Consider the following 14,015-nt stretch of genomic DNA (forward strand, 5'->3'; position numbering starts at 1 on the left):
ATGTCCTCTCGTTCTACCGCCCTCCCATCTCTGGAAAAGGTTCATTTGCGGATTAATACCTGTCAAATATTTGAACGTCTGTATCATATCACCCCTGTTTCTCCTTTCCTCCAGGGTATACATGTTCAGGTCCGCAAGTCTCTCCTCATACGTCTTGTAACGCAAATCCCATACCATTCTCGTAGCTTTTCTTTGCACCACTTCCATTTTTTTTACATCCTTAGCAAGGTACGGCCTCCAGAACTGAACACAATACTCCAGGTGGGGCCTCACCAACGCCTTATACAGGGGCATCAACACCTCTTTTCTTCTGCTGGTCACACCTCTCTCTATACAGCCTAGCAACCTTCTGACTACGGCCTCCGCCTTGTCACACTGTTTCGTCGCCTTCAGATCCTCAGATACTATCACCCCGAGATCCTTCTCCCCGTCCGTAACTATCAGACTCTCCCCGCCTAACACATACTTTTCCCGTGGATTTCTACTCCCTAAGTGCATCACTTTGCATTTCTTCGCATTGAATTTTAATTGCCAAACCTTAGACCATTCTTCTAGTTTCCGCAGATCCTTTTTCATGTTTTCCACTCCCTCCCCGGTGTCCACTCTGTTGCAAATCTTAGTATCGTCCGCAAAAAGGCAAACTTTACCTTCTAACCCTTCGGCAATGTCACTCACAAATATACTGAACAGAATCGGCCCCAGCACCGATCCCTGAGGCACTCCACTACTCACCTTCCCCTCCTCCGAGTGAATTCCATTAACCACCACCCTCTGGTTTCTGTCCGACAACCAGTTCCTAATCCAGACGGCACACCTCCTCCATTTGAAAGACCAACACCTCTTGTGGAATCTTTCCTGGAAACCAGCAAGACTCTGGAGACACCCTCCGAAAGATCCAAGGAAGCAAATTCTAGGCTCTCAACATTCAGGCCGTGAAAGCCAGAAACTGGAGGTTGGGATGCAGAAGTGACCCCTCATTCTGTGTGATGCGGGTCGGAAAACACTCCAATTTCCACGGTTCTTTGGAGGACAATTCCAGAAGCTCTTCAGTGTTTCTGCTCCTTTATATGGAGAAAACCTGACAAAGATGCTGTTGCTCGGCCCAAGTAGGACTTACAGGAAAATGTTTCAAGGTCTCAGACTGAGGAGCCATTAGGCATGAGCCTACTTGGCCAAGTGGAAAATATCAGCTTCTCTCCCATCTTCTTTATGTGCCTGAACTCCTGTTCATGTCTTTGAACACCCAACACTATATGCCAGCTAAAAACTATCATGTTAATCTCAAGCAGCACCCTCACCCTACAGACCATCAGTGGAGATTGCAACAGTACCACCGGTAGCAGCATTTGTTGGCCCATCAACATGCAAAGCTACGCTAACCCTTTCAATATCTTCCACGCAGAAGTAGCTATGTGAGAAGAGGGCAGGTTAGAGGTGAGACAGATGGAATGGGACATACATACTTTGGTAAAGAGTCTGGCTTTGGAAATAATCCAAATTCAAGTTCAAGGCAAGTTAGCAGTTCAGGTACAAAAAGAGTTTAACAATCTAAGTGGCAACGGAGGGTGAAGTGACTTGCCAAGATCACAAGAAGAGTCAGTGGGAGAAGCAAAATTTGAACCCATGCTTCCCTGGTTCTCAAGACCAGCTGCTAAGTGCCTCCCCTTTATCAATAAAATTACATTGGCTTCCCATCAAAGTGAGAATCACCTTCAAATTATGTGCCTTTATCTTTCAAATCCTAAATAGCACAGCTCCAGACTATATGGTACCATTAATAAACTTACCTCAAAGAAACGCTAAATATGAGGCAAGAAACTATTTCAGACTATACCTCCGAAATTGCAAAAAAAATGATCCTCAAAACTGTCCACTCTGCAGACTTCACTTACCTAGGAACCAAATGATGGAACTCCTTACCACCCAAAATAAGAAATATACAGGAATATACTAGATTCCGCAAAATCCTCAAATTGTTCCTATTTAAAGAAACCCTCACAAAGAACAACCCTATCACAAACAACTAATTATTACCTGAATTGGTCATTACTCTATTTACTATTAATCTTTTCTTTGCTTCATGTACAATTTCTCATTCATAATAGATTTTCTAAATGTTAAACATCCTTAGCTACCCAATACATATGATACTGTATTGTAAAACTGGATTCTTACAACAAATTACTTTCTTATTAAGCCTACACTGTTTGTTGTAAACCACACTGAACTCAAACTTGTTTGGGATAATGTGGGATATAAATGTCACAAATAAATAAATAAACTTACTAGACTGACTAGTGATGTGGGAGCAAAAGGCCCCTATAGGAGGCACGACTCAGCACTATGAACCTGACTTTAAAAGATACAGACTCAGATCAACTTCAGCTCTTGCTAGGGCCTGTTGCATGAATAGGCCTCAGACCTGCGGGCAGCGAGAAGGTCATTGCTAAATATGGGCAAGACTGTAGCTGAGCAAAAACAACTTCAGCAACCACCTGATTTACAGAAACTGAGACTTCATGGTCAGAACAACTCTGCTCCCGACACCTGTAGCCCAGTGTTTTGGTTCTTCAAAACACAACATTGGAAAGTCCCAAACCTAGACTGTGAAGCTCACTTTACCCATAGGCGGTCGGTGGCCCAACTGTTTGGGGAGGCTAAAGGGGGCGGGGTTAGGGGTGGGGCCAGGGGTGGTGCTTAAATCCATAATTGTCTGATAACACACAGAAAAAAAATAAAAATAAAAGTCACAATTAATACCTTTTATTAAATTTAGGTATTAGATATGTATCATATGTCAAAGAATAAAGTGGTTGCTCAAAGCATATACTAACCACAATCGCTCAACTGCAAAACACTATGCACAACTTTGTGCAAAAACACACTCAGAACCTTACTGTACCATAAATATTACACTGGGCAGAACCTAATACACCAATATACCACCCATACGGAAAATGCAAACCGTCAACAATATGAAACAAGGGATCATAATATCACAATTCTCATGTACAGCCAAAAAACACCCTAATTCATGTTTAATGTGGGATAAAATGCCATAAATAAGTAAATAAATATAAACTTTTAATGTTGAGCACCTTATTCTCAAAGTGGACATATTCCAAACACTATAATGAAAATAAAATGATCTTTTCTACCTTTGTTGTCTGGTGACTCTTTTTCTGATCATGCTGGCCCAGTATCCGATTCTGCTGCTATCTGTCCTCTTAACTCCGTTTCCAGGGCTTCCTTTCCATTTATTTCTTTACTTTCCGCCTTTCTTCTTCATTTCTTGTTCTACATCCGTAAGTAAAAGCTGGGTCCTCTGCAGACTTGACTGTCCAGTGGATCCAGTTTCTGCCTATTTTCTCCATCCATGTGCAATTTTTCTCCTCTCTTCCTTTTCCCTCATCTCATCTCCTTCCTCTCTCTTCCCTCCCCTCCCCGTCCAGCAATTTCTCCTCTCTCCCGGGGCCCATCCCTCCCATCCATGCTCCTCTCTCCCCTGCCCCCTCCATTCATCCATATCCAGCAATTCCCCTCTCTCCCTGGGCCCTGCCCTCCCATCCATGCTCCTCTCTCCCCTGCCCCCCTCCATTCACCCATATCCAGCAATTCCCCTCTCTCCCTGAGCCCTGCCCTCCCAACCATGCTCCTCTCTCCCCTGCCCCCCTCCATTCACCCATATCCAGCAATTCCCCTCTCTCCTAGAGCCCTTCTCTCCCATCCATGTTCATCCATGCTCCTCTCTCCTCCGTCCCCCTCCACTCACCCATATCCAGCAATTCCCCTCTCTCCCTGAGCCCTGCTCTCCCATCCATGCTCCTCTCTCCCCTGCCCCCCTCCATTCACCCATATCCAGCAATTCCTCTCCTTGAGCCCTGCCCTCCCATCCCATCCATGTTCCTCTCTCCCCTGCCCCCCTCCATTCACCCATATCCAGCAATTCCCCTCTCTCCCTGAGCCCTACCATCCCATCCATCTCCCTCTCTCTCCTGCCCCAACTGCCCACCCTCTTCTCCCCCCCAAGATCCCTCTCCCTTTTTTTTTCTTTTAAATTTTACCTCCGAGTCTGGCAGCGCAGCGTCAGTGAAAGCTCTCTTCTTCGCTCAGTGTCCCGCCTTCTTCTGACGTCATGATGTCAGAAGAAGGCGGGACACTGAGCGAAGGGAAGCGCTTTCACTGGGACCGCTTTCACTGACGCTGTTGCTGCGCTGCCGGACTTGGAGGTAAAATTTAAAAGGAAAAAAAAGGAAAGGGATCTTGGGGTAGAGAAGAGGGCGGGCAGTTGGGACAGTGCAAGACTCGCGCGGGAGGACAGCTGGCTGGCGAGGCTTAGCCTCCCAAAGCCTCTTATACGGGGCACCTATGACTTTACCCAAGAAAAAGGTATAAGAAGCCTCTGAAGTTATCTGAAGCAGTTATTGTGACAGCTGCTGTCAGTAGGCTGGCTGCATCATGAAGACATCTATAGGTCATTAAAAAAAAATAAAAATCATAAAAACATCTCAGCCCTGCTGAGAGAGAGAGACTGACAGCCTACCACCTGCCAGTCTCCCAGAAGACACAACTCTTCAGCTCCCTGACTGCCTCTACTTCTGGTGTCTGTGAGGGTGAAGAACCTTGCATCATCAGTCAGGTCGTAACTATTTTCCTATAGTGCCTGGGAGTTAGGGGTCCTAATCAGTTCAGGACTAGGATATTACATACACTTTTGATAGTTTGTACCCCTGACGCAGCCTGAGGGCGAAACGTGGCCACGTAGGTTATACCCCTCCAGCAGATAGAGACAGACCTACAAGCTCTGAGCACTGCCTTATAAAAAGAGGCCCTGTGCAGTAGCAGCTCGCTATTTTTAAAACAAACCCCCTCCTAAATTAGTTTAATGGAAAGAAAGAATCCAAAGCACTGAATTAGAACCATTTCTTCCTGAGAGATCCTGTAATATGAACAAATATCTTCACCTAGGCAAAGAGGTACACAAACTGAAAGACTAGCAAACCAATATCAGGGTGGGGCTCTGGTCTGGTCGGACTCAAGAAAAGAAAGTTAGCACGTAATACCAAAATTTTCCTTCCTTTCCATCCACCAGACTAGTCCAGAACACATGGGATATAGCAAAGCAATCCTTAAACTGGGTGGAATACAGGGAAACAAGCTGCCAAGAAACCGGTGCCAAAACCAGCATCTTCTCTGCCATAATGGTCCAATCTATAGTGCTTGGAGAAAGATTGCAGAGAAGATCAGGTAGCGAATCTGCAATTTCAGATAGTAAAATGGATCATGACTCCACCCTAAATCTTGAGACACGTGTCACGGTTGTGCCCATGTTTCGTGCTCTCCTTCCTCTCACCACCTGGTGGCCAGACCTGGTGGCTGCAATGGACTGTCTGGTTATTGTCACCCGTTCCAGATTTCAGCCAAGTCCGGTCTGGATCTTCCAGGCTGCCAGACTTGCTCTGTTTGAACCTACACAGCACCCGTAGTTTCCTGGTGATTGCTGCAGCTAGGCTTATTAGCTAGTTTGAAACCTTTCTGCCTTGCCTTTGCATTGCCTTAGACCCTGGTACGTTGGTGCTTGTTGCACTTCTGCTTCGTTTGGGTTCTTGCCTGGGATTCTTGTCTGTTTTTAGTTAGTCTGTGTGTAGTTTAGATTAGGTTGTTGCCTGTTTTCTAGTCTTGTCTCTGGGTTATAGTTTTGTGTCTAGTCCTTGTCTGTGTCTTTAGTGGCTGCTCTGCAGCTTCCAGTCCTGTCTTTTCTCTGTCTGTATTTGTTCCCTGTTTTAGTGGCTGCTTGCAGCTTTCAGTCCTGTCCCTTAGCTTATCCATTCCTTGCCCTGCTGTCCCTGTATGTTCCTTTCCCCTCTGACGTAGGGGGGATCCAGGTCCTGCCCTGTCCGGTAAGTCCTGCCGGCCACTTGCACCCAGGGGCTCAACTCCTGAGGAACGGTGGTCAAGAGCAGGTGAAGTCTAACTGTTTGTCAGAGTTCTGCCTTGTCTCTGGTGTGGGGTGGTTTCGCCTGCCGCTGCCGCTCCTCGGCAGTGGCCCAAGGGCTCACAAACCTAGTTCCTGCTGTGAAAGCGTGACAACACGGTTCAGGAAGGTGAGCTCTAGGAACGCAGCGAGGCTTCTGCCAGAGGCTTGGAGGTTGCCTGTAGATGGCTGAGGAGTCAAGGTGTAGAAGCAAAACAAGCACAACTATAGCACTGTGCCCAGACCTGCATGTTCCATATATGGCCACATACATACATGGCACTATCCAGCATTAACAACCTGATTACAATATGCAAACTCAGACATTTCATCTATAAAGCCTCTAGAGCAATGCGGAGACATCAAGTCTAACAGAAGCCCAACAACTTGGAAACTGCTGATAAGGTCACGATGTTCCAGGACAATCAGGCTGTTACCAGAATTGACGTCAATGCAGGACTCTTGGAGACACAGTGGCTGGTCAACATGTACTTGTTTTATGTTACTCCAAGGACAGAAAATACATCAGCAGTACAGATACAGCCTTGATTTCTCTCCAAAAAAGGAGCCCTTATCAGAGGCAGAGACAGATGCAGCTGAGCCAACATCTTCCTTGAGGAACAGCCCTGTGTTGGACCAGATGAAATCTGAAGGATTGCATCAGGCTGTATATGCTCTGTGAATTAGACTGACTCTTTACATGTCAGAGTCTAGCTAGGGATTTATGGGTGTTTACTCTACTTATTTGTGTAACGGGATTGCCTTTGTCTTTATTCCTGTCTTCCTTATATTATTTACTGCTACTGTAAATAAAATAATACTCTATTTTTATAATACTTTGGTGTGGAGTTAGTTCCTTCGATTATTTTGGAGAAGTGGGCTTGGATCTAAGAATAAGGGAATACATTTGTACTGGACACCAGACTTACTAATGTTAATCTTGTTTGTGACCCATTTCTTTCAGAACACACTACGTGTCGGGTACCCCAATAACACCCCAAAAAGAGTATCTGTATTGTGCCTAAAAGGGCTGGACTAGGTGAGCTGAAGCCTACATAAGAACATAAGAGTAGCCATACTGGGTCAGACCAATGGTCCTTCTAGCCCAGTATTCTATTTTCCAAAACAGTGGCCAAGCTAGGTCACAAGTACCTGGCAGAAACCCAAATCGTGGCCGACACTCCATACTACAAATCCCAGGGCAAGCAGTTACTTCCCATGTCTGTCTCAATAGCAGACTATGGACTTTTCCTCCAGGAATTTGTCCAAACCTTTTTTAAGCCCAGATACACTAACCACTGTTACCACATCCTCCTGCAAAGAGTTCCAGAGTTTAACTATTCATTGAGTGAAATAATATTTCCTCCTAATTTTTTTTTTAAGTATTTCCATGTAACTTCCTCGAGTGTCCCCAAGTCTTTGTACTTTTGGAATGAGTAAAAAATTGATTTACTTCTACTTGTTCTAAACCACTCAAGACTTTGTAGACCTCAATCATATCTCCCCTCATCTGTCTCCTTTCCAAGCTGAAGAGCCCTAACTTATTTAGCCTTTCCTGATACGAGAGGAATTCCATCCACTTTATCATTTTAGTCTCTCTTCTTTGAACTTTTCTAATTCTGCTATATGTTTTTTGAGATATGGAGACCAGAACTGAATGCAATACTCAAGGTGCGGACGCACCATGGAGCGACACAAAGGAATTATAGTATTTTCGGTTTTATTCACCATCTATTTCCTAATAATTCCTAGCATCCTGTTTGCTTTTCTGGCTGCCGCCGCACACCAAGCAGAAGATTTCAGCGTATTCTCTACAATGACACCCAGATCTTTTTCTCGAGTGCTGACCCACAAGGTGGACCCTAGCATCAGGTAACTATAATTTGGATTATTTTTTCCAATGTGCATCACCTTGTATTTGTCCATATTAAATTTCATCTGCCATTTGGATGCCCAGTCTTCCAATTTCCTAAGGTCTTCCTGCAATACTTCACAGTCCACAAATGTTTTAACAACCTTGAATAGTTTTGTATCATCTGCAAGTTTGATCACCGTGTTTGTCATTCCAATTTCCATATCATTTATAAATATGGAAAACAGCATCGGTCCCAGTACAGATCCCCGCTCTAAAAAGAGCCCTTGGGGCAGGCCTGGCGGACCAGAACTTGGGATGCTGAGGTTGTAAACAGACTGGAACCCTGAGGCAGGACACCCCAAGCAACATGACTAGTTGCAGAAGCAAGGGAGCTGGCTAAAGGGCGCCTTGAATAGTCAGCGCGGGCAACATCAATGGGAGGCACCCAAGAACGTGGGACCAGAAAAGTCATGCAAGGACGTGCATGCACACCAAAGAGCGGGGAACTGGCTAAAGGAAAGAGTGCCTGGGTGCTGCTGGAAGGAGGCCCGCTAGTTGTCCAACTCGGTGGGGAGGAGGGGGTATCAAGGCCCCTCCGAAGATGCTGCCCAGAAAGAACGGGTGAGTCAGGGGGGGCCTAGATATGGCAAGGGCCGTGATACTGCTTCCCCTTTTTTAGCACTACCAAACAAAACAAACAAGCAATTGGATCTCTGAAACCCACTTGTCAGCTCCAAGAGAGACTTCTATGAGGCAAAGAACACCATATGTCCCCGATCCTCCCGAAAGGAGGAGGGCAAGGTCAAATCCTGTTTCAAATGAAAGATCAGCTTTTGTTAAATAAAGGTATCATAGCTAGTGCTAACATAAGTAGAAATCTTAGCATGGCATAGATTGATTATAAGAAAGCCTTTGATAGTACCTCACACTGTTGGATAATATATTACCTTCAAATGTACAAAATAAACACTAAATTGAGTACATTAAGTACACCATGAAAATCTGGCAAACCACATTCCATCTACAGCATGAAAGTGGATAGTATGTCATTCCTAATATCAGGATTCAGTGAGGAATATTTCAGGGAGACTGTCACCACTCTTGTTTTGAGCACACTTTTCAGCTCTCTGGGTTCTGGATTTAGCTTTAATCCTAGAACTAGCAAAGACCCAAAGGTAACATCACACTTGCTGTCTGCACATGGCTCAAAGCTCTACATTTCCAACAATCAATATTTGGCAGGACAATTCTGTTTAGTAAAAAGCTTTTCAGGTTATCATAATGACTTTTGGCCTGGATAAATGTGCTATGGCAACTTTCTTGGGAAAGAAATTATGTAAAACTGAAAAACAACTCTCTAATGATTGTGCATCAAGGAAGTTGAACGGGAAGGGGTATATAAATATCTATGAGTTAAGGAAGGCGCAACAATCCAGCCTAAAGTTCTAAGAGAAAAGTCCAACAAAGAGTATTATAGAAGATTAAAATTGATCATAAAAAGTGCTCTAACATCAATGAAGCCATCAACCAGCTTGCAAATAATATAGGCTTGGAAATGTGAACCTGCCTCTTACATACCTTGAAAAATTGGGAGTCTATAAGAATCAGTGTATGCCAAGTCTGTACATTCCTAGAGCTGAAAGAGGAATGGGCCTCACAGAAACAGATTACACATATAGTGCTACCATCATAGGCCTCCAGTCCTATTTAACATCATCGATAAATCCAAACACACAAAAAGTTATGGAGTATGACAGCAAGTGTTCAGCATCTAGTTCCATAAGTAAACTTGGACAGGCATTCTGAAGAGCAGAGGGAATGAGTGAGAATCCACCTGTAAGTACAGGGATGGAACCAACCAAATATGCAAAGCAGAAGAAAAAGCTCTTTAAAGAAGTAGATCAGCAAACATGGAAAAATGAATGGCAAAATGCACAATACAATGAGAAATATAAAGTGCTACTCTAGGAAACACATGTGGATCAAGCCCAGACTCATGAATGGTTAAGAAGAAGACACCTTAAAACCAGAATTGTGAGCCCACTAGGGACAGAGAAAGCACCTGCATATGTAAACCACTTTGGTTGTGCCAGAGAAAGGCACTGTATCAAATCTATGACCTTCCATGACCCTTTACCCTAAGGATGAGAGAATGATAGTTGCAGCCTAGGACAGTGGATTACAGATGAGACGGTTCACAGTGAGCATAGAAAAATCTGGTACAAAAGAAGACATTTGTAGATTCAGTAAGAAAGGGCTGAAAACAGTTACTCGTCTCATGGCTGGCTGTGAAATGCTGATAGTAGAAAAATTTTCTGAAGAAAGGCACAAAAAGATAGCATGCCTCATTCATTGGAAACTCTGTAAACATTACAATATGAATGTACCAGGAAAACATCAGGATCCTAAGAGAACTGTGGTAAACGAAGAAGTTATAATCACCTGGGATATCCCTATTCTGACTGATAAAAAGCTGGATACAAGAAACCTGGACATAGTGGTAGAAGAGAAAACCATTAGAACAGCATTAATTATAGAGGTGTCAGTCCCAAGTGATTATTCTCTGAATTGCATGGAGAACCGGGCTAAGGGATGCAATCTGAGACCAAGAAAACGTGGCAGAAAGATACAGAAACATATCCCATCGTTTTGGGTGCCACAAGCTTGATCAAACACACCTGGATAGGTTGCCTATATGTTACATCTTATGAACTCCAGAGGAATGCTCTCTTTGGCACGATGCAAGTTCTAAGGTAAGCGTTAGCAGTAAATTTGAGAGACTGAGATCATACTCCACATGCCCTGGTTTACGAGTGAAATTCATTCCTGTCACTGTATGTGCAAAACTAACCTATTTGGAGATATTGTCCCCCAAAACTGACACAATTTTAGGGAGGGAGGTAGGATCTGTTTTAATGGTTCAATGATTCCCATGAATGGGATGCAACCATACCGGGCTATAAACTTTTTAGGAAGGATAGGGAGGGCCGAAGAGATGGATGAGTGGCACTATATGTGAAAAATAATATCAGAGTAGCTGAAATGCAGGGAACTTGGGGAAAGGAATACGCTATATGGATTGTTCTGGAAAGAGGAAAAAATGGAACCTATCCTCTAACATTTTTTTTGTCACTCTTAGCCCTCTTTCTTCAGACCTTGAACATTGCCTTTTTTTTTAATTTATGCTAGTGACATCCAACTTCTATTCCATCTTGATAATACTAGCTCTCCTATACTCTCAGGTATTTCCGATAAATTGACTACGATTGCTGCTTGGTTTTCCTCTCATTGGTTTTAACTAAATCCCTCAAAAACGACCACGTTATTTCTCCCCGTTACTGCACTCCTCTTGTCTCATTCAACTCCTTCAACCTCAGGAATATCTATTCCTGCTAAAGAAAAAATTAAGATCCTTGGGGTTCTTCTTGACAATCATCTCAGTTTTAAGTCACATATCTCTTCAATGGCCAAGAAGTCTTTCTTTGTGCTCTGTCAAATACGTCTTGCTAGATCCCTCTTTGATAAATCCTCTTTGCGGCTTCTGGTTCAATCCTTTTTGGACTAACTGTAACCTATAGAGTTGATATAACGGAAGACCATGAAGAAGGGAGTTAAAATATCAAGAGATAACCATCTCTTGATATTTTAACTCCCTTCTTCATGGTCTTCCGTTATATCAACTCTATAGGTTACAGTTAGTCCAAAACATAGCAGTTAAATTGATACATGGTGCCAAAACATTTGACAGTGTTTCTTCCCCTTCTCCATGCAGAACATTAGCTTCCAGTCCAATACAGGATTCTCTTTAAAATCATCATCACTTTTCAAACCTTTCATTCCAGTCTTCCACTATTCACCAATGCATACATTATGTTCTTCTCAATGCCTTTTGATTGTCTTTTCTTTCCTTCAGATACATTCACATCTTGCTGGAACCATATCTTTTCAGTAGTTTTGCCCACTCTATGGAATGATATTCCCCTTGTCTGATCTGAACTCTCACTTTTAAAATTTAAATCTGTTCTAAAGTTTTGTCTTCATTGTCTCGATGATCATAATTTAATTCTCCCAATGATTATAATTCAGTGTTTCTCCATTACCCAAGCAGCAGGCCTGCCAATATTACATGCTTATGTTAATTGTCTTTTATTTATGTATTTATTTATTGCATTTGTATCCCACATTCCCCCACTTCCCTACTCTGCTTGTTCTGTTACTTTAAATTTTAATTGACTCTTTCTCTTCTAGGAGTTTTATAAGTTCCCCATGTACTTTTGATCCTTTCCTTACAATTCCATCAATTTTTCTACCCTTGATCTAATTTTGGAATGTAAACTGCTTAGATATTCTATTATTTGCAGTATATTAAATAAAGTTGAACTGTATCCACATGGGTGTTATCTACAGACCTCCGGCACAAATGGAGAAACTAGAGAACGATCTGATAGAAGATATCCATAAGCTTGGAATGAAAGAGCAGGCACTGTTGCTGGGAGATTTCAACTTGCCTGATGTGGACTGGAGCATCTCATTGGCAGAATCGGAAAGAAGGAGAGAGATCGTGGATTCCTGTCAAAATGCTTTGCTCAAGAAAAATGGCGACGGAACCCACGAGGGAAGGGTCAACACTGGATCTAGTGCTCACTAATAGAGGAAGTGTTTCCAATGTCCAGGTGGGTGTTCACCTAGGCAATAGTGATCAAATGATATGGTTTGATATAAGAGTGAAAGTGGAGTGCAGACACATAAAACTCAAAGTACTGGATTTCAGATATGCTGATTTTGGTAAAATGGGGGAATACCTGAGAAGAAGCTGACAGCATGAGAAGGTATAGAAGAAGTGAAAGCGTAATGGTCCATGCAGAAAGCTGATATAAATAATATGGCAACAGCTCTTTATACAAAGAAAGTGCACAAAAACAAGAGAAACAAGAAGCCTATACGGTTCTCCAAACAAGTGGCTGAAAATATAAGGGCAAAAGAAATACAGAAGAACGCAACAAGAGGATCACAGAAAAGGTTACCGGATTAAACTCAAAGAAGCAAAGAGGGAAATGTGGCTAGCTAACGTGCAGGCGGAAGAAAAAAATGGCTAAAGATGTCAAGAAAGGTGAAAAGGCCTTTTTCAGATATATTAGGGGAAGAAGAAAAGCTAGGAATTCTTTTCAAGGCCCCATCTTTGGAACAGACTATTGGTTAACTTACAACTATCAATATTCCTACAAAACTTTAAAACTGATTTAAAGATTATTTTTATTTGCAGAAGCCTATAATTAGAGCCCTCAACAACCCACACTCTATGGGAGTGGTAGTACCCTGGAGATAATGATACCCTACCCCTTTTTTGTTTCCCTCTTCACTTTCCTTTCTTATATATTGTATTTAATTCCCTCCTTACCTTAAGTGTGATTCTATAAAGGATGCCTAATCGCACAGTGCAAATCTTTTCCTGCACCCATCTTTGAGCACCATAAGCATAAAGGAATCCTGTGCCGAAGGAATGGATCCTCAGGAGCTTAGTCAAGATCGGGAGGCGGGGCTGGTGGTTGGGAGGCGGGGATAGTGCTGGGCAGACTTATACGGTCTGTGCCCTGAAGAGCACAGGTACAAATCAAAGTAGGGTATACACAAAAAGTAGCAAATATGAGTTATCTTGTTGGGCAGACTGGATGGACTGTGCAGGTCTTTTTCTGCCGTCATCTACTATGTTACTATGTTACTATTTACTGAATCTAACCCCAAATGACTATAGTAGGTGGGTCTTCCTTTAGCATGGAGACACCGATACCAATATTTTACAACATTTTTTTAAACTGCCAGATTATCTTTAAAAACAAGCACTTCTCAATATGAAGTCTTCAGGAGATATATTAGCTGACATAACACATTTCTCATCACCGCATCAGGAATTAATCTCCTAGAAGGAAAAGCAGTCCCAGCAATGATTATAATTTCAAAGACATCTCTACCTCTTTAAAGATGTTTTTCAAATATAATTATTGGCAGTATTGACTTTATATAATGCTTTCCCCTCTAGGAGATTAATCCCTGATGTAGCAATGCAAAACGTGACATCATGTCAGATAAGATTTCATATGAAGACATAGGCGGTCGGTGGCCCAACTGTTTGGGGAGGCTAAAGGGCGCGGGGTTAGGGGTGGAGCTTAAATCCATAATTGTCTGATA

General features: G+C 42.9%; 1 protein-coding gene across 2 annotated transcripts in view; it reads right to left on the minus strand.

The window, feature by feature from the left end:
* Positions 1-14,015, minus strand: part of STYXL1 (serine/threonine/tyrosine interacting like 1) — a 74,199-nt gene that overhangs the window by 47,689 nt on the left and 12,495 nt on the right. The window lies entirely within an intron of this gene.

This window comes from Microcaecilia unicolor, chromosome 13 (genome assembly GCF_901765095.1).
Source record: "Microcaecilia unicolor chromosome 13, aMicUni1.1, whole genome shotgun sequence".
NCBI classification, from domain to species: domain Eukaryota; kingdom Metazoa; phylum Chordata; class Amphibia; order Gymnophiona; family Siphonopidae; genus Microcaecilia; species Microcaecilia unicolor.